At 42.4% G+C, this 27,772-nt stretch overlaps 1 protein-coding gene across 3 annotated transcripts in view; it reads left to right on the forward strand.

Annotated features, from left to right (window-relative positions):
* Positions 1-27,772, forward strand: part of SORCS3 (sortilin related VPS10 domain containing receptor 3) — a 593,475-nt gene that overhangs the window by 173,276 nt on the left and 392,427 nt on the right. The window lies entirely within an intron of this gene.

Below are 27,772 nucleotides of genomic sequence, written 5' to 3' on the forward strand. Positions count from 1 at the left end.
AGCCTGCCCAGAACAAGGAGAACCTGCTGGAGGGAGGATTCTTGCCTTGGGTGTGAGTCTTGGCCCAAGGACCGTTTCTAGTCCTTTGCATCTGTGAGATGCTGTGGTGCTTACCTGTGCTTGTGGGAATAGACACATGTGGGGATCAGGTCCACACGGTGGCCCTTGTGGGCTCCTTTGGGGGGGAAATATATATATATATATATATATATATATATATGTTAGTAAATTTAATGTACATATTTAATAAATATTTAGTAAATATTCACCAAGTTTATGTATTTAATGAATGTTTACTATACATTTAATTTCATATATATTAAAATGTATATTGGTAATACATATGTTTTAATATAGGGAAAAATGTATATTTTACAACAGCATTGGTATAAAGATAAATGTACTAATATAGTATATGAAAACTTTTTTCAGCCTAAAAGTTCATCAGAATCTTGCCATTTACAATGATGTGGATAGAACTAGAGGATATTATGCTAAGTGAAATATGTCAGTCAGAGAAAGACAAATACCATATGATTTCACTCATACGGAATTTAAGAAGCAAAACAGAAGAACGTAGGGGAATGGGAGGAAAAATAAAATAAGATAAAGACAGAGAGGGAGGCAAACCATAAGAGACTCTTAACTCTCAGAAACAACTGAGGGTGGCTGGAGGGGAGGTGAGTGGGGGATGCAAGGCTGGGTGACAGGCAGTAGTAGTGAGGGTACGTGATGTAAGGAGCAGTGGGTGTTGTACGCAGCTGATGAACCACTAAAGTTTGCCCCTGAAACTAATATTAAGCTGCATGCCCATTGCACCTACTGGTTAAGTCGGCTCCGGTGGCATGCTGGTCACAGGGGACAGGGAGGAGGGCGTGGGGGGTTCGATCAGAGAGAGCTTGAATGAAGCCATGACATGAGGCATTGCTCTGGGTGGGAAGTATCGGCACACTAGCCCTTCTGTACTGCGCACACGCACCCGCACACACGCATATGCACACGTCCTCACTGCCAGCAGTCACACAGGGCAACAGCCAATGGCATCAGTCGCCATGAGTCGGCTCTTCACACTCTGGAAAGGCTGTGTATGTCCGTCCTGTTTGCTTCATCGTTGGTGAGCCCTGGGGAGGACTGCTGTCCCCAAAGGCCATTCACCTGGTGGCATCATCATCCCAGAGTCCTGTCCTGAGGGTTTCCTGTGGTCTTGGAACCAGAGTGGGCTGGGGCGTGAGTATCTCTGTGCTTCGCTGCTTCTCTGTCTGAAATGTTTGTTTGCAGAGGACTAGCCAGAGTCTGTTTCTCAGGGAGGGGAGCAGTCAGAGCATCTATTAAATATTTAGGGGTTAATTGCTCACATCGACTCAGGCCTGCCTCCGTTTGCACAGGACGTCCAAAACCTAATTTGGCTGCTCAATGAAAATTGGCAGAGATATAAGTAGTGGGGGGTTGTCTAATAGATGAGAGCACTCCTATTTCCAGTCACATGGGACTCTCAGCGAGTGAGAGCCTCAGAAACCTTCCCCTCAGGTCTAGTGACAGTGATGCTATGCTGATACCTTAAGCCCAACTCCCATGCTTGCTTCTGGGGGCAAGTAATAAAAAAAGAATCCAGAAAATCCTGTTCATACAGTGGGCAAGAGCTCTACCTGGCAGCCTGTGTTTGGCTAGTTCTAGGGGTGGGCCAGCTGAAGCCAGGGATCCAAGGCCTTTAGGCATTGAGGCCCTTATGTAAGGAAGTGTGGCCCTTGGTCAGACAAGCCAGTATATTCCCTGGTGTACGGCAGAGACTGCAGATTGCCGAGTGGCCCCCAGGGCACCCTGATTGTCTCCTTGCCAGGATTCAGGTCATACCTCGCCCACTCCAAGAGCTCTGTAACTGTAGGAACCTTGCTTAACCTCTCTGTATCGGTTTTCTGGGGCTTCTGTTGCAAAGAACCCTGGACTGGGGGCACAAAGCAGCAGAAATGTGTTCTCTCCCAGGTCTGGAAACCAGAATTCTGAAATCAAGGGGTTTTTAGGGCCACACTCCATTGGGAGGCTCCAGAGAACACCCTTGCCTCTTTCAACCTCAGGGGCTTCCGACAGTCCCTGTGGCTTGCGGGACTCCCTCTCTGCCTCTGTAAGCCCCCACGGCCCTCTCCTCTGCACCCATGACTGCTCCTCTCCTGTTCCTTTTGGGGACACTTGCCGTGACATTTAGACCTCCAGGATCATCTGGGATGATCTCATCTTGAGATCCTTAATTATACCTGCACAGAGCTTTCTTTCACACAAGGTCCATTTCAGGCTCTGGGGATGAGGATGTCGAATGTATTTTTTGCTGGTGGTCACCATTTAACCCATTTCTCTTACCCTGAATATAAGTTGGAGATGGTACAGAAGCTACCTTTGCCCCAACCATTTTATATTTGCTGTAGCTGACTCAGGCCCCCTTCTCCCCTCCCATGGCTCTTTCCCTTGGCTCTTCCCACTTCTTTCGGCAGGGCTGCCCAGCCCCTCTCTTCTTCCCCTCTCTGTTCACCTAGTCAGGAAGGCCTTTCCCAGGACTTCACATTCCATCATTCAGCTTGCATTTTCCTCCTTAGTACTTACTACCATCTGGCATGCTAAATATTTTACTTATGGATTGATTTATTTTCTGCCTGCACCCACTAACATCTAAGGTTTAGGGGGAGAATTTTTGTGCATTTTAATTCAGGACTGTACTCTTAGCACCTAGAACAGTATCTGGCACACAGGAGATCTTCAGTGTTTGCTCAGTGAATGAATTAATGGATGGATTGCAAGGATTAAGTGAAATAATAAATGTACAAACCCTTAAGACAGTGACTCACATGTAGAAAATTCACTTAATTGGAATGACTAATGATTACTGTGACTAATGACTAGTGATTAACCCTCTGTGTTTGTATGGTGTTCGTTCCATTATTGTCTTTGTTTATGAGGATCCACTGATGTCAGGGTTCGTGTGGTGGAAATTGTAGGGCACCAAGGAGATGTATTCTGTTTTATGGATAAGTTAGCAGAGATCCCCAGGGGACTAGGGAGGGATGAAGAGTGATTTGGATTCTTGTTCCTTATGCTGATTGGAGACAATTGAAACATCAATTTGTAGCAACCCAAGGATGTTCTTTTGTAGAGAAGATACTCTGAGCCAAGTGTTGGCTTGACCAGTGGGATATGATTTGGCAAATGAGAAGAGGAAAAATGTCTCTAACAGAGGGAAATGGCCAGGTAAGGTTGGGCTGCAGGGGAGAGGGAGCCAAGCAGGTGACAGAGCCGCTAGTCTTGGACCAGGGAGGGAGGGTTTGGGGTCTCATGTTCACAGGAAGGGGCCAAACCAAAGTGGGTAATGCAGAGTGTAATTTACATATGATAGATTCATGCGGTGTGATTTGGGATTTGGAAACCTGGTGGATAAGGTAGGTTTTCCCTCTGGATAGTTGTTAAATACAAATGCATTATTGTGCTGTGTTTCCAGGGGTCTGTAGATCTGATAAAACCATGATTGGCAATCCTTGGGTAGGGCTGCAGCGAGAAAAGAGGCTACTTCTAAACTTTGGGGGAATTGTGCTGGGGCCTCCAGTGTGCTGGGACCTCACGGAGTTTTTCAAACCTTTCATTGTCTTCCCTACTCATCCCCTAAAGATCTGTGTCTCCCATCCTCTTTTTCTGTCCTAATAATGATGATGTATTTTGTAGTTAAAGCCTAGAGCACTGTGATCTCCCTTACTAATACAGTGTGCAGAGAAAAGAAACTAAATTAAACACACACCCTTTCAGTTTCATGATTTGGCCCAACATGCTTAACCAAGTTGAAATTGAATTTGGGGATCCTTCAATTTTCTGTACAGCGGAGGAGCCTGGAGCAGCAGCTGTCATGACAGGATGGCATTCCCTGCCAGGTTACAGTGAGATAGAATTATTCGCCTCACTGGATTAATAATTCAGAGGCCATCCACTTCTAAATAGACAAAAGACTGTTTAAATGCATTCAATTGGGGGGCAGTACCTTGTGCCCTTGTGACATTCTTTCTGAAACTCCTCAGTGCTGTTACACTGAAGGGGGTCAAACTGTTTTCTCTGCCACAAGGATGGCTGTGAAAGTTGGTTATTAGCTCAACTATCTGTTGTTTTCCCTTAGTCAATGGACATTTTCCTTCTAGGGTTCAAGCTTCTAGACTAGTGAGGTTGAGGACTGACATTTTTTTTTTTTTTTTTAAACCCAGGGCTTCACAATCAAGGCATTTTCAGCCCATAATATGTCCAGTCTGGAGGCTGCCCATCAGTGAGGAGGGATGGTGGCACCTAGCACTGTTAGATTTTCTAGAAGCCTGACCCAAGGTGGAGAGATGAGTTAAAGGCAGGGGTCCCAGCATCAGTGGGTTGGTCTCCTCCTCATCAGAGTGATTACAAATGTGGCTGGGACTGATGGCCTCGGTTCAAGTCCACAATCCTCCTCTTAGCCACTGTGTGACCCCGAACACATATCTTCACCTCTCTGTGCCTCTGTGCCCTTAGTGTACGATGAGGATCCTGGCTCGCACCTCACTGTGTGGGAATGATGTTTTGCATGAAATAAAATGCAGAAGTTGCCTAGAAAACGCCTGGTGTACAGTGACTACCCATGGAAAACATGCAGGGAAAGTTGGTCACCACCATGTCACTTGGTAGTTGAGCTGCTTCTCTCTGACAACAGTGGGAGACACACTGTGCTCTTAGAAAAGCAACCAGCCTGGGGCGCCTGGGCAGCTCAGTGGATTGAGCAACCGACTGTTAATTTTGGCTCAGGTCATGATCTCAGGGTCATGAGATCGAGCCCCATGTTGGTCTCCGTGCTCAGTGCAGAGTCTGCTCCTCCCTCTTCCTTAACTCCTCCCCCTCAAATAAATAAAATCTTTAAATTAAAAAAAAAAAAAGTAAAGAAAGAGGAAAAGGAACAACTGGGCTTCTCAGCCATTTCTCCTGGGGCCCACGGAGCCGACAAAGGGGTTCCTGGTTAAGGTAATTCCAAAGCTTACCACTTCCTATGCACATCCTCCCGGGTGCTTCCCTGCCCCACCTCCCTGAACGGGGGATCCCTCCTCTGCTCACATCTAGCATCACTGATGCTCCAGCCTGGGAGCCGCTCAAGAGCAGGGCCCGTGTGCGTTTCTTGTTTCTAGATCTACAATGCGGAGCCCTTGGTCTGCATTAAAGAAGGGCTTAGAGATGGGGAACTGAAGCACTGTGTCTCCAGATCGTGTCTCAGCATCAGTCTGCCTCGGCCCGTCGCTTTTCCTGTATTGAGTTGTCTCATCCTCCTGCCACTGGGGAATCCCATGACTTTTCATCTGGTCTGCAAGCTGTTGACTGGACCATTTACTCTTTCCTCCCCTAATTGTTCCATCAGTGACCTTTCTGGGGGATGCTGGTTTTTTTTTTTTTTTTTAAATAGAAAATGGAGACCTTTGGATTTATTAATTTTTTGTTTGCCAAGAAAACCCTGATAATAATTGCTAAGACTTCCCAGAAGTTATTAGTTTACAAATTCTAATGACACTCATGATTTATTTATGTGTTTCCCTCCCTCTCCAGCTGCTCACCCCAATTCCTTAGTGGAATTCCTGCTGAATCTGAGTGAATTAATGGAAACAAAACTGCAGATTGGAATGACATTTTTTTTGGTTAGGCTGTTAATTAAAAACTTTCTGTCCTATTTGCTAGGTTCTTCATATGCGAAGTCCCGAAGGCTGGGCTGATGATACAGGCTGTGAAATCCTCTCTCTAGAATGGGGGCCTCCTCCTATTTGCTTTTGGTAGTAATAAATCTAGTGAAAGCTCCTGAATGGGTCACAGAGCATTCAATTGGACAGATATTAATTGAGCATCAGTTATATAAGCAGCGTGTGCTCATTGCTGGGGGATGCAGGATAATTATGTCATGCTTGTTATCCTCAAGGAATGTTTCATTTGGTTGAGAGGTAAGATTAATGTACTAGGAAACAACGTTGGGCATATGCAAGAATAACATGTATATACAAAATACAGTGCGCTTGGCAATGAGTGGCCTTGCTACAGCAATACTTCTATCTTCTATGTTTTTTATTATTATCACCTGCCTCATTCTATAAAGGCTTTAAATAATTCTAGGAAGGAATTAGAGAAGTGATCAATGGACATCTATTTTGTTTGTTTGTTTGTTTTGATGTTTAGGATAAAATGTCTTATTTCCCTGCTAGTGTGTAAAACTCCCAAGAGGAAAGACTATTTCATATACTAGTGGTTCTCATGTTTCTGGGAAACACCTGCTAATAGGTGGGATTGAATATGGGTAGTGGTTACAGGAGTGGGTCCTGGATTCCAGTTGCCTCGATGTGAATCCTAGTTCTAATGCTTATTAGCTGCACCACCTTGAGCAATGTTTTAATTTTCTAAGCCTCATTTACTCACCTATATAATAGGATGAAAATAAGGGAGCTTTGTGGGAAGTTAGTAAGATGGAATATGGAAAGCAAAGTGCCTGCAATCTAGTTATTACTGAATAGAACCATTACTGTTTGTTCGTAGGTCCACATCTTCCTAGCCCAGCAGCTTCTACCAGGTTCTACATGAGTGTGGTGCTGGCATCTTTAGGAAGGTGGCATACAGAGGACATCTAGAATCCTAAGGGTATAATGCCTGGACATGATACACTTCTTTAAAAAAAAAATTATTTATTTAAGAGAGAAGAGAGGGGCAGAGGAAGAAGCAGGCTTCTCGATGAGCAGGGAGCCCAACGCAGGGCTTAACACTGGGACCCTGAGATCATGACCTGAGCCAAAGACAGATAGTTAACCCCCTGAGCCACCCAGGTGCACCTGGACAAGGATACACTTCTTCTGAGAGAATAATTTGGAATCTTCTTTAGATACTCATCTGTGCTTGGCAAAAGGGGAAGGTTAACACCTTTCTTGGTTTTTCTACATGAGGTGCTGATAATGATGGTTTTGGGGTACAGGACACAAAACACCATCTGATTTAAGTTCCCCTAACATAGTGTTGAGTTAACTCATCCATTATTGGTCACTTTCTTCTGTAATGCAGCTATAAGGGAATCTAAATCCATTGAAAAGTTTGGTTACCTCCCAGGTAATCAATGAAGGTGAGATTGAGTGTATGCCTCAGACTTGGCACATCCTCAGAATTACTTGTGGAATGTGTTAAAAGTCTAGATTCCTGGGCCCTATGTGAGATTCTGGTTAAGTAAGGCTGGGGATTACTCAAGATGTAGAATTTCCAATGCTCCTTAGTGGCTTCTTGTCATCAGGTAGGACCAGGGGCCAGTGAGTTCAGAGCAAGCTGAGGCTCTGGGCAGATCTCCGTTACCACTAAATTGGATTACTCTTGGCATCCTTTTGTTTCCTCATAAATAGAGGTGTGAGATAAAGTGATCTCTCATGCCTCTTTTAACTCCCAGGTCCACTGATTCTTCCAGCCTGGGAAATCAGACAAGAATCACACTACACTGGGATTTATGATGTGCATAACCGCTTCGGCCCTGAGCACAACCAGCTCCCTTCCCAAACTGGGCAGCGTCAACAACACAGACAGAGCTCCGCCACCGTGCTGCTTCCCCGTGGACAGCGGCCATTTGGCGGCTGTTAGCTAGAACACCTCCCCAAACTACTTCATTTAAATTCATTAAGCAGTGGGAGCATCGTTAAATCTATGAAAATCTTTGTTTCAAAAAACAGGATGAGAAAGGGGTTTGCCCTAAATATTGAGCCCTCAAACATCTTCCTGTGTTAGAGAATAGAGAAATGAGAACACAGGAGAAGGGGGTCTGGATTACAGATTTATTGTTTTCCTATTTATTATGGGAAAGAGGGGTTCTTTTTATGGCCTAGTCTTTTTCTCTTCCACGAGGCAGGACCCAGACATGTATAAATCTTGATTTTTGTCCAGTGGCTGAGAGAATGTAACACTTTTCTATGGATCGTGTCTGTTGATTGTTATTTTATATCGTTTTCACTTTCATCCAAATGCGGTGCCACTTTATCACAATCATAAATAACCTCACCATTTGGAGAAAGGGTGTGAAATTCTGCCCATCCCTTTCCCCAGCCTGGGCTCCCTCTCATTTTCTCAGCAGTAGATTCATTAGCCTTCTAATGAAGTTAATAAGTAAACAGGATCAGACAGTCCCTTCTAAAATAACGTTTATAAATGGATGCATTTCCCTACTCTCTAAGGTAAGCCTTAATTTATTTCCCTGCCATATGTCCATGTGTGTAAAACTATGATAGGTGGGTCCTTGGAGTTTGGTTTGAGGCCAAAAAGGGGGAAAAAAGAGAAAATTTTCAATTCACACAGAGCCTATATCCAAGTTTACAGGAGAGTGGATTTTTACATACCCCATTCCTGCTTTTATATATATAAACACCTATAAAGATAAGCTAGTCAAGCTTCATAAAGCTTCATAGTTACTTTCTCATCATTTGGTAGTCAGTTACTTTGTTGGACATACACTGTAAATGTCTTTAGGAGGCTTTTGGCAACTTCCCCAAAGACCACTGCCCTAGATATTATTTGGGAAGCAGTAAACTGTTAAAAAGGCCTCTGCTTTTCTTTCGCATGTTGTGAGGTTTCTTTTCAGGAATTGCTGAACTTAGAAAGGAAGCATTTCACATCTTGCTATTGCTTCTAAATGCTTTGTGCCCAAGTTAAAGCTAAAGTCAAGTCTTAAAATGCAATACATAGCGTGTATCTTTTAAAAGCTCCCCCTTTCAGTGGTACTTATCTCTTAAACTGTTATTATAGTTGTAGTCACTGCTCACATGCATGCCTGGCACGTCTCCTCTTTCTGAGGAATGCGAGGCCTGCTTATTGAACATTTCATTTTATGAATGGATGAACTAAGGTCCTGAATGGGTTGGTGCTCAGTGATTTCAGATCTGGGACCCAAATCTAGGTCTCTCCATTCTCAGCAGCCCCTTGCTCCTGCTGTTACATTAGTAATCACTCATTCCTGGCCTTTCTAGCTCAGCCACCATTCATATTTCATAAGAGATATATAGCCAAGTGACTGCCCTGGGGACTAGGAATGGGTTTCTTGGATATTTGTCTAAGTGATTTTCAATTCTGGTGGATCATGAGAATCACCTGGGAAATATAAGAAAAGCCAGTTTCCTGGGCTTTATTCCAAACCTCTTGAGCCAGTTTCTGGGGTCAAGTTCTAGTTGCTTATAGTTTGAAGGTGCTGCCCACTTGATTCTGATGTAACTGCCAACTTAAGAGATGTCATGGCCGTCTTTGCTTCTGAAAGGTGCACGACAGCTTCTTTGGGGGAATTTGTTCTCAGCATAGCACTTTTCGCTGTTACCTGTAGTCTTTATGGCTGGTTCAGAATGAGAAGCGCAGTCATTCATGCGAAAATCCATAGTTGCACTCTTGTCTTTATAAATGACAGCCATAAAGGTTAATAATTAGAATGAGCTCTGGCACTTACTAATTAGCTCACATTCTGTCAGCATCAAGCTTGTTTAATTGGCAATTAACATTGATTTTAGAGAGTGGTGCCACAAGAGGTTGGTTACAAGGTGCTGCTGTCCATGGAATTGTGCTTGAGGTGAACCCTACTAGGGTGAGTTGGTGGTTGGGAATCCAGGTTTCCTGGGGGACCGGAAGGTACAACAAATGAGAAATGGTTTCCAGGTGACTTTGGAAGGATTTCTATTCACAATTTTTGGTTGCAAGGCACAGAAGTAATCAGTAATGTAGTCAAGTAGTAGGATTTGTTGGGAGGATACTGGGATCACTCAGCATTTGGTGGAAGAGATAACAAAAAATTAAGGAAGGGATAACAAAAAGACTCAGGAAGGACAAAATCTTAGGCATCTTGAGGGACCATGGTATGTCATGGCTCGATTCTCTACGTCTCCAGGGACCACGGCAGCTGTATGTCACAGCTCTGTGCTCCAGTGAGCCGCCATCACACGACAACAACCTTCCCTGTGATATAAGTCCTGAGAGAGGATTGAAAGGACCACTTGAGTCGAGCAGTCGAAACTTTAACTATGTTTGGGGGTGAGACTTTCCTGGCCTAGGCTATCTTTCTTGTTCACTTCTATGCATAAGGAGACTGGGACCACCAGAAAAAAGCTAGGGAATAGCCTTCAAGGGTATCACATATTTTCTGATGAATTCTAATGTAAAGAAGACTTAATAAAATACACTAAATTTTAAAGAGCACGCCTTCACTTTTACTACTGATTTAAAAGACTCATTTATAACGTGTCAGGGAATGTGCTAGGAGGTTATGTATAAAGATATCTCTTGTAGCAGCCTTGCAAGGATTGTATCCCATTTTGGTAGAGATGAGTGTGAGGTTTTTACAATCAACAGGTAATGGAGATGAAGTTTGACCTCACGGCTGTAAAACTAAAGTCAATGCTAGTCTCATTTGGCCATACTGTCTCCCCAGATATTAGGGTGTAGTTAGTACTGTCTCAGTTTTTGATACCACATTTCTGTGTCTGTTCTCTGGAACTTTAGACAATGTATTGTAGTCCCCAAAGACTTTATAGATGATGGCATGTGATTGATTAGGTATGTTGTCTAAAATTCTTAATATTTGGAACTACCCCTCCCCACAATTGCACTCAGGGAGGCAGATAAAATGCTCTTAATCATCTGCAAATTCTCACATGTTCCTTTTATGAAGGATGGTTGTTGATTATAGAATATTATTTGGAATGAGTGCACCAATGCAGTCACATACATTTATTTTTTGTCACACACATTTTAAATTAAAATTTTTACTGAGACCAATTGAAGATTCACATGCACCTTAAAGAAATAATACAGGGAGAACTTGTGTACTCCATACCTGGTCTCACTAATGGGGATATTTTATCAAACTATAATATAATATCACAATAGTTATTGATACTGTTACAGTCCACCAACCTTCTAAGTTTCCTTTGGATTTATTGTCCTCATTTGTGTGTGAGTGTGTGTGTGTAGGTTTGTCTATCCATCACTGCAGTGAAGATACTGAACACTTCTATCACAAGAATCTCTCCTATTCCCCTTTTATAATCACAGCCACTTCACTTTCCCCAGACCCTTTATTACTAAACCTTGGCAACCACTAATCTGTCCTCCATTTATAAAATGTTTCATTTCAAAAATACTGAAGAAATTAAGTCATACAATATGTAACTTTCCAGGGTTACTGTTTTCACTTAGTATACTTCCCTGGATACTCACTCAGATTGCTATTTGTTTCTATTTGTTTCTATTTATTGCTGAGTAATATTTCATGTGTGTATGTGTGTGTGTGTGTGTGTGTGTGTGTGTGTGTGTGTGTATGTATGTATGTATGTATGTGGTTTAGCCTTTTACCTCTTGAAGGACATTTGGGTTGTTCTCCATTTTAGGTTATTGCAAATAGTGCTGTTATGAACATCTGAGTACAGGTTTTTGTGTAATCATGTTTTCATCCCTCTGGGATAAATGCATAAGAGTGTGATTTCTGTGTCACATTGTGGTTGTGTGTTTAGTTTTAGAAGAAACTGACAAACTTTTTCAGAGTGGCAGTACCCTCTTATATTCCTACCAGCAATGTATGAGTGCTCCAGTTTTTTATAGTGTTGCCAGCAGGGATGTTTTCACTATTTTCAATTTTAGCCACATTAGGAGGGAGGCAGTAATATCTCATTGTGGTTTGAAGTTGCATCCTTGGTAGGTAATGATGTTGAACATCGTTTTATGTGCTTACTTGTGCAATCTGTATATTGTCTTTGGTGAAATGTCTGTTTATGTCTTTGGCCCATTTAAAAAATGCTTTACAGATATTATTGAAATACAGGAAGCTGTACTTATTTAATATATACAACTTGGTGAGTTTGGAAATAAATGAAACTGTCACCACAGTCTATGTCATAAACTTATCCCTCACCTCTAAGCTTCCTGTTGCCCTCTTTATTCATTATTATTATTTTTTGTGATAAGAACTCAACATAAGATCTACGTCTTAGCACATTTTTAAATCTGCAGTGCAATATTGTTAACTATAGCTTTATGTTGTTCAACAGATCTCTGGGACACAATTATCTTGTATAACTTAGAACTTTGTACCGTTTGATTTATACCTAACCATTTTCTCTTCCCCCCAGGCCCTGACAACCACCATTCCATTCTGTTACTAAATGTTTGACTCTTTTAGATTCCTTGTTTAAGTGGCATCATGTATTTGTCCTTCTGTGTCTGGTTTATTTCAGTTAGCATAATGCCCTGCAGTGTCATTTATGTTGTTTCAAATGGAAGGATTTCCTGTTTTTAAAGACTTGATAATATTCCATTGTACATATATACCATTTTCTTTATTCATTCTTCTGTCAATGAACATTTATGTTGCTCCCATGTCTTGGCTGTTGTGAATAGAGATTCAGTGAACATGGGAGTAAAGATATCTCTTTCAGATTCTGATTTACATTCCTGTGGATGTGTCCCCAGAAGTGGCATTGTTGGAATATATAGTAGTAAAAGGACCATGCTGGTTTCCATAGTGGTTGTACCAGTTTACATTCCCACCAACAGTACTTTCCACCACATACTCACCAGTATTTACTGTCTCTTGGTTTTTTTTTTCCTTAATCTTCATCCTAATAGATATGAAGTAATACCTCATTATCACTGTGACTTGCATTTTCCTGGTAATAAGTGATTTTAAGTAACTTTTCATATATTTGTTGACCATTCTGCATGTTTTCTTCTTTGTTTCTTCTTTATTTTCTTTTCTTCTTCTTTTTTTCTTTCTTTTCTTCTTTTTTTCTTTCTTTTGCTATTGGGTTGTAAGGCTTCTTAATATATTTTGAATATTAACCTCTTATTATGATGTTACATGACTTACAAGTATTTTCTCCCATTCCATAGGTTGCCTTTTCATTTTGTTGATGGTTACCATTGCTGTGCAGAAGCTTTTGAGTTTGATGTAATCCCACTTGCCTATTTTTGCTCTTGTTGCCTGTGATTTTGGTACCATACACAATAAATCATTGCCAAAGCCAACGTCAAGACACTTGTTGCCCATTTTTTTTTTTTCTTCCAGCAGTTTTATGGTATTAAGTCTTAGGTTAAGTCTTCAATCCATTTTGAGTTGATTTTTGTGTATGGTATAAGATAAGGGTCTAGTTTCATTCTTCTGCATGTAGATATCAAGTTTCCTCTAAACTGTTTATTAAAAACTCTATCCTTTCTTAATCCTGTATTTTTGGCATCTTTGTTGAAAATAAATTGACTGTGTATGGTCTCTACATGTCTGTACCATATGCCAATACCATATTGCTTTGAATACTGTAGCTTTATAATGTATTTTGAAATTAAGAAGTGTGATGCCCCTACCTTTTTCCTTTTTGCTTACAGTTGATTTGGCTGCTTGGGGTCTTTGTGGTTTCACATGAATTTTAGGATTTTTTTTCAATTTCTTTATAAAATTCCATTGGGACTTTGATAGGGATTACATTTAATCTATAGATCAATGTAGTAGTATTTTGAGTAGTATGACATTTTGACAGTGTCAATTTTTCCAATCTCAGCATGGCTGCTTTTCCATTTATTGGTATTTGCTTTCGTTTCTTTCATCAATGTTTTATAATTTTCAGTGTATATGTCTTTTACCTCTTTGCTTAAGTTTATTCCTAAATATTTTGTTCTTTTTGATATTACTGTAAGTGAGATTGTTCTGTTAATTTCCTTTGTGGATAGTTCATTACTAGTGTGTGGATGAACCTTGAGGGCATTCTGCGAAGTGAAATAAGACAGAGAAAGAGAAATACTATAGGAAACCTCAAACAAAGAAGCCAAACTCACAGAGATAGAGAACAGATTAGTGGTTGCCAGACATAGGGGGTGTGGGGGAGGGTGGACAAAATGGGTGAAGGTGTTCAAAAGGTACAATCTTGCAGTTATAAAATTAATAAGAACTGAGGATATGATGTATAGTATGGTGACTATAGTTAATGCTATATTGCATGTTTGAAAGTTGCTAAGACTGTAGATCTTAAAAGTTGTCATCAAAAGAAAAATAGTCGGTAACTGTGCAGTGATGATTGATATTCACTAGACTTACTGTTGTGGTCATTTCACAGTATATACAATATCAAATCATTCTGTTGCACACCAAGAAAATTTTTTTTAATTTATTTATTTTCTTCAGCATAACAGTATTCATTGTTTTTGCACCACACCCAGTGCTCCATGCAATCCGTGCCCTCTATAATACCCACCACCTGGTTCCCCCAACCTCTCACCCACCGACCCTTCAAAACCCTCAGATTGTTTTTCAGAGTCCATAGTCTCTCATGGTTCACCTTCCCTCCAATTTCCCTCAACTCCCTTCTCCTCTCCATCTCCCCTTGTCCTCCATGCTATTTGCTATGCTCCACAAATAAGTGAAACCATATGATAATTGACTCTCTCTGCTTGACTTATTTCACTCAGCATAATCTCTTCCAGTCCCATCCATGTTGCTACAAAAGGCGGGTATTCATCCTTTCTGAGGGAGGCATAATACTCCATAGTGTATATGGACCACATTTTCCTTATCCATTCGTCCGTTGAAGGGCATCTTGGTTCTTTCCACAGTTTGGCGACCGTGGCCATTGCTGCTATAAACATTGGGGTACAGATGGCCCTTCTTTTCACTACATCTGTATCTTTGGGGTAAATACCCAGTAGTGCAGTTGCAGGGTCATAGGGAAGCTCTATTTTTAATTTCTTGAGGAATCTCCACACTGTTCTCCAAAGAGGCTGCACCAACTTGCATTCCCACCAACAGTGTAGGAGGGTTCCCCTTTCTCCACATCCTCTCCAACACATGTTGTTTCCTGTCTTGTTAATTTTGGCCATTCTAACTGCACACCAAGAAAATTTATATGTTCATTAGATCTCAATAAAGAGAGAAATGCAACTGATTTTTTATATTGACTTTGTATCCTTCAACTTTCCTGAATTTGTTTATTAGTTCCAGTAGTTTTTTTTTTTTTTTGAGACTTTAGGGTTTTCTTATATATGGCATAATAACAGCATGTCATCTGCAAGCAGATAATTTTGATTTTTCCTTTGGGATTTGAATGCCTTTCCTTCCTTCTCCCCCTGCCCCCCGCCAATTGTTCTGGATAGGACTTCCTGTGCCATGCTGAATAGTAGTGGTGAGAGTGCTTTTTCACCATTGAGTGCAAGATTAGCTATATATGGCCTTTATTGTATTGAGCTAGGATCCTTCTATGCCTAATTTGTTGAGAATTTCTTTTTTGTGTGTGAAAGGATTCTGAGTTGTAACAAATGCTTTTTCTGCATTTATTGAGATGATCATGCAATTTTTATGTATTATTCTGTTACTGTGGTCTGTCACACTGATTGATTTGCATATGATGAACCATCCTTGCATCCCAGGGATAAGTCCCACTTGGTTATGTTACTTGATCCTTTTAATGTGTTGTGAATTAGGTTTTTGTTCGTATGTTGTTGAAGATTTTTGTGTTTATGTCCATCAGAGATATTAGCCTGTGGTTTTTTTTTCCTGTTTTGCCATATGTGCCTGGCTTTGGTATCAGAGTGATACTGGCCTCATAAAAATGAGTTCGGAAGTGTTTCTTCCTCTTCTCTGTTTTGGTATTGATTGGTATTGATTCGTCTTTAAATGTTTGGTAGAGTTCACCTGTGAAGCCATCTGGGTCTGGTTTTTTTCTCTGTTTTGGTATTGATTGGTATTGATTCGTCTTTAAATGTTTGGTAGAGTTCACCTGTGAAGCCATCTGGGTCTGGTTTTTTTCTTTGTTGGGAGTTTTTTGATTATTGATTCAATCTATTTGCGATTGGTCTGTTCAAGTTTTCTATTTTTAGGGGGTTCAGTCTTGATAAGTCATATGTTTTAGGAATTTATCCATTCTTTCTGTTTTTTCCAATTTATTGGCATGTCATTTTCATAGTTGTCTCTTAACAATCTTTTTTATTTCTGTGGCATCAGTTGTCATGTTTCCTCTCCCATTTTAGATATTATTTACTTGAGCTTTCTTAATTTTGTAATCTAACTGAAGATATTTTTCATGTTTTCTAAAAAATCAGCTCTTAGTTTTACCAATTATTCAATTATTTTTCTGTATTTCAATGATTTCTCCTCTAAACTTTATTATTTTTTTTGCTTCTGCCAACTGTAGGCTTAGTTTATTCTTTTTTTTTTTCTAGTTCCTTGAGGTATAATGTTAGCTAGTTTGAGATTTTTTTTTACGTAGGCACTTTCTGCTATGAACTTCTCCTTTAGTGCTGCGTTTGCTTCATTCCATAAGTTTTGCTGTGTTCTGTTTTTGCTTTTCTCAAGATACTGTCTCTCTCTCTCTCTCTCTCTGTCTCTTTCTTTCTTTTTTTTCTTTTAAGAGAGAGAGAGCTCATGTAGGAGCAGAGGCGGGGGTCAGAAGGGGAGGGGGAGAGAGAATCCCAAGCAGGCTCCACAGCCAGTGTGGAGCCTGATGCAGGGCTCAGTCTCACCACCTGAGATCATGGCCTGAGCCCACATCAAGAACTGGATGCTTAACTGACTGAGTCACCCAGGTGCCCCATCTCAAGATATTTCCCAATTTCCTTTTTAAAAAAAAAAAAAAGTGTTGATACATTTGTGAATTTTTAGTTTTCCTTTTGTTATTGATTGCTAATTTTATTCCATTGTGGTCAGAAAAGATAATTGGAATGATTTAATCTTCTTAAGCTTGTTAAGACTTGTTTTGTGACCTAGCCTGTGATTTGTTCTGGAGAATGTTATGTATGGTGCTTTTGGGTAGAATGTTTTTTATATGTCCATTAGGTTTATTTGGTCTGTAGTATTGTTAAGGTCTGTTTCCTTATGGATTTTATGTCTGGATGATCTATCAACTATTGAAAGTGGGAGATTGAAGATTCTTACTATTATTGTATTGCTGCCTATTCCTTAAGATCTGTCAATATTTGCTTTATATATTTAAGTGCTCCAATGTTGGGTCTATATAATGTTTGTATCTTCCTACTGAATTAGCTCAGTTAAAATTATGTAATGACATTCTTTTTTTTCTTGTGACAGTTTGGGCTGGTGTATACATAGCCACCCTGATATTCTATTTTGGCTACCATTTGCATGCAATATAATTTTTCATCCTCTGCATTCAGCCTGGTTGTGTCCTTTAAAAAAATATATCTTTTAAAGTTTGTTTATTTATTTGTCAGAGAAAGAGAGAGAGAAAGCAGAAGCAGAGGGAGAAGCAGGCATAGGGAGATGCAGTCTCCCTGCTGAGCAAGGTGCCCGATGCGGGACTCAATTCCAGGACCCTAGGATCGCAGGATCATGACCTGAGCTGAAGTCAGCTGTCCAACTGACTGAGCCACACAGGAGTCCCACCTGGGTGTGTTCTTAAATATAAGGTTGGTCCCTCCTGGACAGCATATAGTTAGATCTTTTTTTTTTATACATTCAGCTACTCTTTAGCTTTTGACAGTGAGTTTAAAACATTAAAGTAATCATTGATAAGTAGGGTCTTATTATTGCCATTTTGTTATTTTTTTCTGTTTTATAGTTCTTCCTGTTCTCTTTCTGTCTTCCTTTCTTATTTGATGATTATTTGTACTTTGTAGAATCAAATTATCCTTTGATTATTTTATTTTTGTGTTTATTAAAGGTTTTTTTCATTGTCCTTACTTTGATGTTTGCATAATACTTTTTATCAAACTTTTATAAAACTTTTTACAGCCTATTTTAAGCTGACAACAACTTTTATCTTTTAACTCTTATACTAGGGTTAAAAGTGATTCATATACCACCATTATAGTTTTGAATTATTCTGTATGTTTACTTTGCCAGTGAGATTTCTATTTTCATATTTATGACATCTTTTGTATGTTGAGTCTTTTAGTACATGAACATGGTACACCTCTTTGTTAATTTAATTCTGTGATTGTTAGCGTTAGCATTTAAAAATTTTTACCTGCATATGCTTTGTTTAAGTATGTAAGTATTTCATTTTCTTTGTAGTGATTGTAAAAGGTATTGTGTTTTTAATTTCAGTTTCTACATGTGTATTAGTGAATATAAATAGAAGTGAATTTGTGGTTTGTCTGTTTATCTTGTACCCTGTGACCTTGACCAACACATTTAGTATTTGCTTTTGAATGCTTTTTGTGGACTCAGTGCTCTGCTCTGTGCCCTTTCTACATCATGGGATAAATACATCATGGGACAGAGTGAAGTTCCCCAGTAAGGGCTCTGAGTCCAGGAAATTTGTTCCTTCTGTGACCAGGCATTGGATCAGTTAATTTAATGAGACTTACCAAATGTAATTTCTGTGCTAAGCTCCATGATGGACCCTGCAAAGATGTAGAAGAGATTTTCCCTTTTAGGAATCTTCAATTGAGAGAGACAGAGCAAGGTAGAGATAGAAAATACAAGCCTTCCATATTATTATTTATTGTAAGTAGTAAATAGAATAGAAGTTTAAAATAGAGGCCTGAGAAAGGAAGATACTATTTCTAGCTTTGGGAGATCAGAGGAAGCTTAATGGAAAGAGCAGCGTATAAGGTGAGTTTTGGAGGAGAGAAGGACTTTGATAGGTGATGTGAGGGGATGGGCATGCTGGATAAAGAAATAGATTAAAATCTAGCGCAGAGAAAATGACCAGGACAGGTTTGGAGATTGTTCAGGAGACCGGGAGTTAAGTGTAGATGCCAGGCAGGGAAAGAAGCTGAGGAGGAGGCTGGACAGGAAGTGAATGCCACACTGGGGGAGATTTGGGTGCCTGATTGAGCAGTCTGGAACCTTTCCTGTAAAGAGGAAAGAGTATAGGCGAATGAACAGCAACTGTAGATAAGAGCTGTGCTTTAGAAAGGGTGATTTAGTGTAGGGGAAGTTGTAGCTCGGGAGGATCAGTTTTGATATGGTTAGAACATTTGTATTGTTTTTTTTCCTCTTTTTTTTTTTTTAAATTTATGAATCCACCTATGTGTTTGATTGTGTTTATTTGTCTTACCCTCGTAGACCCTCCGGTTATCTGATGAATCTGTTTAGTGGGTCAGGAATGAGGAAGGCAGGTGTGTAAACTTCAAGCCCCTTGCTTTGAAGGAAACCAGAAACTTCCTCCCCACACCCCTCACCCCTGCATCTCTGACTGGCTTTCAGATGTAGGAACGTGGATTCTATACCACTGAGGTTAAGATGTGGTGACTGGCTTACGTGTTGGGACTGGTAAGGGGGCCATCAGGGACACGGCTTGCTTCACGGCCTTCCTGAACTCACACTAAGGTCAGACTTCAGTATTCTGAGAGCGTCTGGCAGAGGATAAAGAAGGTGGCCAGACTTCGTAAGATTATTCCATTTAATTCCTCAACATGTACTCACTGTGGGGCTAGGAGAAGGGGGGAGTAACAAGGCAGACTGTGAAGAATTTGGAATTGCACCTAATTCTGATTTACTTTGATAACTTACAGTGTCATTCTCTTTAAACTTATCTGCCCAATTTCTCTAAGATTTGAGAATTGAGATGTTATAAAAAATTGCCTCTGGCCAACAGGGAAGAAAGAGTGAGTTTCATAAGCTAGTACTCCCCCCCCCTCATTTTTGCATATTTAAATTTTTAGGCAATAATTTCACTAATAAAAATAATTTTCCAAAACTTGAATAATGAAGTGTACTTTAAAGTAATTGTCACCATCTATAATCCTGTTCAGAAATATTGTTGCTTCAGGGTACATTTACCTGTCCCTGTTTTACCTATCCATTTTCCCATAATTGAGATCCTCTTGTATCAGTGATTTTGTTTCTTATTTTCATATAACATTTGAGTAAGCATATTTCTATGTTACTCAAAATGTTTTGCAAATATAATTTTAATGTTTGCATAATAGTGTATTATATTGCTGTTCTGTAATTTACTTAACTATATTCATTCATCTATTTTTGGAGATTCAGATCATTGTACAGTTTTCCATTATTTTAAAAATGTTGTAACGAATAACTAGATACATAAATCTTTGTTTTCGCCTGCATTTTATATTATTTCCTTAGGACAGACTTCTGCGGGAGAAATTTTGAGACTTTAGTATACATTGTCAAGTTGGTGATGAGAAAGTTGCCTTTCTGAAAGTCTCAGTACTGGGGAAAAAAACAACCACAGCAACTCTGAGACTGAAAGAGAGCAGTTAATGCACTGCTGTGTGTGTATACGTGTGGGGTATGTGTGTGTGCTGTGTACGCACATGTTCACACCGTTTGGGGGTAATGAGTAGGCCTAAAATTATTGTGGAATTATTGGAACAAGACTTGGGTAATGAGATCCTTGAAAGTGATGTATCCCTAGAGTCCAAGAAGAACATGGATGTCTCCTGCGGGCTGGACATGTCCAGGCTGTTCTGAATGGATCAAATGGCAGCGGAATAACCACATCAGCACGAGCAGCCGCTCACCCTTGCTGAGCACTGATTATGTGGCAGGCACTGGCTGGAGTGCTTCCCATGTGTTTAATGTAGCCTTACAGTCCAGTGCGGTGAATACTGCTGCCATGCCCATTTGACAGCTGAGGAACCCGAGAGTCGAGAGTCGGGGAGTGGAGAGAACTCTGCCCCAGGCGGTGCTGTTGGTAGGTCATAGAGCAGGGATTTGGATCCAGGCCCTCAGATCTAGAGCCTGTGCACTTAACCCTCTGTGGACAGTCCTTCACTTAGACCCGACAGAGGCTGGAAGTTGTTTGGGGGGTTCCCTTTTGTCAAGATTTACAGCCCCCTGGGTGCAAGACTCACGCAAAGGAAGGGTACCTCGTGGATTAGACCCAAGGCCCTATCTGTATGGGATTGTCAGGGGAGCAGCATGGGAGGGTCTGTTCTCCTCCTTCTACGAGAGTTTGGCATAGTGTTTAACCTCTTCTCTCTCCCTCTCTCTCTTTTTATAAGATTTTATTGATCTGTTTGAGAAAGCACAAGTGGCGGGTGGTGGTGGGGGAGAAGGAGAGGGAGAAGCTCCCCTGCTCAGCTGGGAGCCTGACATGGGCCTCGATCCCAGGACCCTGAGATCATGACTGGAGCCAAAGGCAGATACTTAACCAAATGAGCCACTCAGGTGCCCTTCAGTGACTTCTCTTAATAACCCCTAAAGGACTTGTTGAACAGAGCTTACCTGTTACCTGTACCTGCCTACCCGTACACTCCTGAGAGTCGCTGTGCAGACAGGTTCAAAGCACAGATGCTGGGTTCGAATCCCAGCTCGGCTGCTTCCCAGCTGTGAACATCAGGCACTTCTCTTGGCCCCACTTTTTAATCTCTAAAGGAGTGAGGAGAGTTACCACCTGACTGGGCAGCTGAGAGGACCCCGAGTTGGTAATGGTAAAGTGTTTGGAACAGTGCTGGCTCCCAGTAAGCATGTGCTTTTTTTTTTTTTTCCCCAAAGATTTTACTTATATATTTGACAGAGAGAGATCACAAGTAGGCAGAGAGGCAGGCAGAGAGAGAGAGAGAGAGGAGGAAGCAGGCTCCCTGCTGAGCAGAGAGCCCGACGCGGGACTCGATCCCAGGACCCTGAGATCATGACCCAAGCCGAAGGCAGCGGCTTAACCCACTGAGCCACCCAGGTGCCCCAAGCATGTGCTCTTTATTGGCTTCCATTCCTGTTGGGACTGCTCTGCCTTTTGTCCTAATCCCTCAAGGTTCCAGTGAGGGCTCCTACCTGCCAGGGCTTCTTCCCGTGTTCCCCAGATAGGATCAACACAGGCTTACGGAGTGGTCCCACCTGCTCGAAGCCACAGGTATAGTGGGGAAGCAAACAGACACGCTGCCTGAGCCCTTCATTCCTTCCATCCAAAGTGGAAGTAGACATCATGTAATATCTACAGGGATTGAAGGATAGTGCAGTTTCCATAAGACAGTGAGGCAGCAGGAACTTTCCCAGTGGAAGGATTAGGGAGGGCTTTCCTGGGTGTGTTAGTTCCTAGCAGTTGCTGTAACAAAGTAATTAGTAACTGAGTGGCTTAAACCACAAAAACGCTCCGACTCACAACTCTGGAAGCTGGAAGCCCAAAATCAAGGTGTCAGCAGGTTTGGTCCTTTTTGCTACAAGAAAGGATGTGTCCTATGCCTCTCTCCTAGCTTCTGGTGGTTTGCTGGCAATCCTTGGCATCCTTGGCTTGTAGAAGCATCACACCACCTCCGCATTTATGTTCCCGGGGTGTTCTCCCAGCGTGCACATCTGTGTCCAAATTCCCCCTTTCCAGAAGGCTGTTCCAGTCCAAGGGGATTCGGGTCCCATTCTATTCCAGTATGGATTCATCTTAACTAATGACGTTGGCAAAACCTTGTTTCTAAAATGGGGGGGGGGTTTGCACTGGGGGTGGAGTATGAGGCAGAATTAATCAACAGATGAGGGTTTGGGAAGAGAGAGGGAGAAGATTCTATGCAGGTCTGTGCAAAGATCCTTGGGTAGAAGAGGGAGGAGTTTACCTTTTCAAGGAGCCTAAATGAGCTGAGTAAAGCAATGGGTGCAGCCTGAGTGGTCTCCAAAGGGAGGAAAGGGGCATGTCCTGTGGTGTCTTGTTAACCATTTTAAATAGTTTGGGTTTTACTTGGGGCACAATGGAAGACAATTAAAAGGCTTTAAGCAGGGGTGTTTCATCTTATAATGAATGTTTTAAAGATTTATTATTATTTAACCTTAATTAAATTTTTATTACAGATTCTGTATTAGCAAGAATGGAACTTCTTTTTTCCTTATTTGTTATCTACTTGTAGCTCCTCAGTGCATTTTCTTCCCACACATTTTGTATGGTTATCTACTGGTGACTTGTTTTCCTTATCATTCTGTACATTTTTTAATATAATACATAAACTGAAAACATGGAATCTGATGCCAATATTCCCCCATTCTATTTTTTCCCCGTTATCATAGTTTTATTTTTCATAAAGCAGGAGTTTCACATTTTGTAAATAATCAAGTCTGCTAATCTTTATTTAAAATCACATTCCTTCTTACTTCTGTTTGTTAAGATTGAAGAGCTCTCACCTTCTTCGTGTATCCTTACACAGCAGCAAATCTATCCCTAGGTGGGAAATGTGTGCTGAAAATTGTTGAATAAGCTGTGACATTCATTTGAGGAAACATCTGCTTGTTTTGTTCTCAATTATCTCATTAAATCCTCCCCCAAACCTTATGAGGCAGGTACTATTGTACTTTTCCTTTTTGCAGATGGGGAAACTGAGTTTTTAATAAAATGAGTAGTTTGCTGAGGTTCACACAGGTGGATTTGGGCTTCTTACCTCGGATAAGCAGCCTCATGACTTCTTTATAACCAAGGAACTTCTCAGCTGGAAGCTCTGAGTTGTTTCTTGGGCAGCCTCCACCCAGTCACTCTGGACCTTGGTACTTACCTTGCAGATGGAAACGAGAAAGTTCCCAGTGGAGCAAATGCTAAGTTCCCAGCGAGGCTGGGTCTCCCTTCCCAACAGCCCTGCCTTTCCTTATGCCACTTCCCATTCTGGAATTCTCTCTTCTCCCCTCCTATTCAGTTTTTCTGATTTCTCCTGGAGACTTTCTTGAGCACCCTCTGTCTTCTTTCTTTTGAGTCCTTTAGAGTCTGTTCTCCCACCTACTCTCAGCTAGTTGGCCTCATCTGGCCGGAGATCACTCCGGGCATCTGGCTGCGTGCGCTGGATGTCCCATGTGCTCCGTAAACGTCTTTTGGGGAGAGGAAGAGCACGATCCGGCTGAGTCTCTTGAGTCTTCATACTGGGAGTGTGTGGAAGGCCTGCCTGGGTCTAGCAGCCTTGGGTCCTGCGGGCACACTGAGTGCCAGGCAGCCTCCTCTGGACCCTTGGTTCTTGGTGTCCCCTTTGCTCCTGCCACCAGCCTCGCAGAGGCAGTGTTTTCTGCTCTGTAGCTTGTCCTCTGTCACAGTTACATGGTGTAGGTTGGGACAAATGGATATTTTGGAGTGACAGCAGAGTTGGAAGGCAGCCAGCTGATAACTGAGAATGGCACACATGGAATGCCACGGTTATCGAAATTCACCGGCTGTTGTGGGGCATTTGTCAGATTGCTTATCAGGGTTGACAAAAGGAACATTGCCAAGAGGGTGGGGGTAAGTGGGGGCAATATGTGCTTGGGGGCAGTTATCACTGTTAGCACATGCTGAATGGCTACTCTGTGCCAGGATTAGGTAGTTCCTGATATCCTAGTCTCTAATTGAAACATCCTGCTGGCAAGATGTTTCGGGAGGTGCTGGGTATCAAACGAGCGGTGTAGGATGGCATGTGTGTGGGGCTACTGCATGGCTTTCTGGCTTTGCTCTCTTGCCCAGGTATGTCAGGAGTCATTACATGTTTATAACAGCCTGAAGATTAAAGAGGAAAAAAACAACAAAACAAAACTTTGAGACATTTTCCTCCCATAGGAGCCCATCGGACTGAGGGAAAGTTTAGTGTCATTGCAGCCAGAGCCCAGAGTTGGGCCTCCCCTGGGATCACTGGGTGAGTGCAGTCCCAGAGGGACCCGTCTAGCCTTGGACTCCTTAGGACACCTCACTGACCTCTTCATACACACTGTCCTTTCATGGTTCTGCTTATACCTGTCACCACTGTGCCACTAGAGTGGTACCCAGTATCAGGCTTTAGGAGTTTTGTCCATTAGGGTCTCCCTGAGTGATACCATCCTCCTGTCATGGCCCTTTGGTGCGTCGTGATGGGTGGCATCTGCCGGGAGCGCCGGACCAGAGCGTACCCGACATCTTTGCATCAGTGATATCATTAGACCCACCATGATGCTCCCTGTGGTCCACTATGAAAGTGTCAGTGATAAGGCAAACACACCAAGTTCATAGAGAAGCAAAGTTCCTGTAGGAGCGGATCCTGGGGTGCTGATGCATGCTGCCCCAGGTCCCCAAAGGCAAGCTGGTTTCTTTCAGTCTCTTTGGAACAGACGATACTTTTTCCTGCCTGGGGTCTCCACATCTGTCTGGAATGTTCTCCTCTCCATAACTCCCCTTTTCCAAAAGGCTGCCCCCCAATCTTATTTTTCACAAGCTTCACTCTTTTTAATTTTATTCTTTTATTTAAAAAATGTCTTCAGTCTGAACATCTCTTGCCCAGGGAGGTGTTGCCCAGCCGTGCTGTCTAACTGAGGTTTCCGCACTGGCCCGTCTCTTGTCTCTCATAGCACAACGTAGTGTACCTCTTGCAGTCATTTCATTTTATGTCTTATGTGGGGATGTTTATTTCTCGATTCTTCCACCTTCCCCGCTCAACAGATTCCCTGAGCTCAGGGTTGTGTTTGTCTCAGACATCCGATTCTCATGGTCTCTTGTGACCTTTTCTCACCACCAGGCACTGCTGGGCACATGGTAAGAGCCATGTGATGGCAGAAAGAAGTAGGGGGAGAAGGGCCAGGAGGCAGGCAGACAGGAATCCGCAGACAGGAGCCAGAGGAGACAGGTAGATGTGTGACTTCCAGTTCCCTGGGTGGCACTTCTTGAGTGAACCCCTTGGACACTCCTTCCTTTATATGTTCTCTCACTCAGATTGCTGATATTTTGTACTAAAAGAGACAGATTCCATCACCGTCTTCCATACATACTACAGAGATGAGGACAGTGAGACTCACAGAAGGGAGAACACTTGTTCCTTATCACTTAGTTAAGTTAGTTAAGGCAAGAAGTTGAACCGAAAGTAAAACCTGTACACTTCAAATGGGAAGGTAGACAACCCTGAAAAATCTCAGGACTTGTGACTCAACCTTTTGCCTTTCAGAGGAACAATAAAAATCATGGGAAACTTAAGACATGGAAACAATCAAATGCTGGGCTTTTACCCAGAAGCAGTTGCTGAGTCTGAAAAGCCTTTCTCTGAGAGGGACCTTGAAAGAGCAGGGCTTTTTTCTGTTCCCTACAGGGAACCTACAAGTTGCACACAATGGACCCGACAATGAGTCAGGCTCTGCCTCACAACAGTCCCTGGGGGGTGAAGGCTCGTGCCCCTTTGGCCTTATGTGCAGGGCAGGGCTTCCCGCCGGGAGGCTGACGCTAGGGTGCCAGTCCTCGGCCACGGGTCTCCTCAGGAGGGAAATGTGTAAGGGATCAGACAAGAGTCCTCTGTTTACTTCTCACGCTCCCTAGATGTGGCTGACACCTTCCTTCTATGTATTATCCCTTGAAAGGGGAGGGAGCGAGGAAATACAGGTAGAACCTTGCTTCAACAGGAAACAGTGAGTTTCGACAAAGGTCTCAGAGGGCAAAGGGAGGCTGTGGGGTGGTTCCTTCGAGGACCTGTGCTGAGGCATGGCTTTCTGTGTTCACAGTCAGGGACTTGAGGTGTTAAGGTCTGAACAAGAAGACAGATTCAGTTAAGGGAAATGCGTTTCTGTAAGAGAAGTTAAGGCCTTTCGGTGTGAAAGGGGCAGGGTGGTCCTGTAAAATATGTAAAAAGACATGTGTTTCTGAAAAGCAAATTTTCTAATTATGTTGACTACTCTTCAAGGATAGATTTGTTGGGTGTGTTGGTCTAGGAATTCTTGGGAATAGCCAAAGTTGGGAACAATGAGTCGTGCCCATCAGTCACTGTTAGGTTTATAGCCCAAGTCCCTGAAGTGAAGTCTGTCAGGTGCTTTGTTAGGTCACATGAGAGAGCAGTTTCGGTGCTGCAGAAACCAGAGTTTGAGTGCCGGCTGCCTCAGTTATCTGCTGTGAAATCATGGACAGGCTATAGAACCTCTTCGGTCTCCACATTGATGTCTTCATCCGCAAACTGGCGACAGAGTTGACTTCTGAGGGTTCCTGTGAACGTTAACTGAAATAACCCCGAAGCGCCTGTTGTAAGAGGGATTCATTCATTATTTATTTCCCACTTCTCTCTCAGTGATTTGGGGAAGGTGTTCCTAACGCTTGTGGAGTTCATATTTTCTGAACTGCTCTTTAGCACATCAGGGGCTCTTTTGGCCCCAGATTTCTTTTGGAGTATCTCACTCTTGTACCCGTGACACCGGTTCGCTCTGTATACTTTAATGTAAGTAGGAAGAATGAGGGCTTGGGAGGATTCTGTTGGGCTGTCCGGGGTCACTGGACATCGTTCTCTGTGGAGGTATTCCCATGCTGGTTTTATTCCCATTCAGCACACCGTCTCCTGGGCGCTGGCTGTGTGCTGACACCGTGGGAGGTGGTGGGGACTTCAGGCAGGGGTGCGGGGAGATAGATCACATTCCTGCACTCATGCAACTGACAGAATATGATAGACAGTTGATGAATAACCAGGTAAGCAGGTGATAACCAATATGGAGAGGGCCGCAGGGTTGTGTGATAGGTACTCGGTGGGCATGGAGAGGAATTCTGGAAGGTGCCCTTATTAGCATGGTCGGGGGAGATGGCCCCTGGGAGCAGAGACAGGGGGAGGCCAGGGAGGCCTCTGGGGTGCCTGGGTACCATGTGTAAGGAGATGCTTCCTCCGACGATCCCACAAGGGCCTCCTTAAAATTTGGGACCTAGACACCCTGCTTGTCTGTCTCCTGCTAGTCCCAGCTCTGCCCAGGAGGTAATAACTGAGCTGGGACCTAGAAGATGAGGAGGAGCCAGGCCTTCAAAGAGCCGTGTGGTCATCAGCTAAACAAGAAAGTGAAGCTTGCCTTTGCTGTGGCTCATTTCAATGTGGTGCAAAGATATCCACGTAAATTCTAATTGCCAAAATTGACCCATCAATGTTAAAGACCCTTTTTAAGTGGATCATTTTCTTCCTTTTACACAGCCATCAAATGCAGCACTAATGAGGG

Source organism: Mustela erminea, chromosome 14 (assembly GCF_009829155.1).
Source record: "Mustela erminea isolate mMusErm1 chromosome 14, mMusErm1.Pri, whole genome shotgun sequence".
Lineage (NCBI taxonomy): Eukaryota > Metazoa > Chordata > Mammalia > Carnivora > Mustelidae > Mustela > Mustela erminea.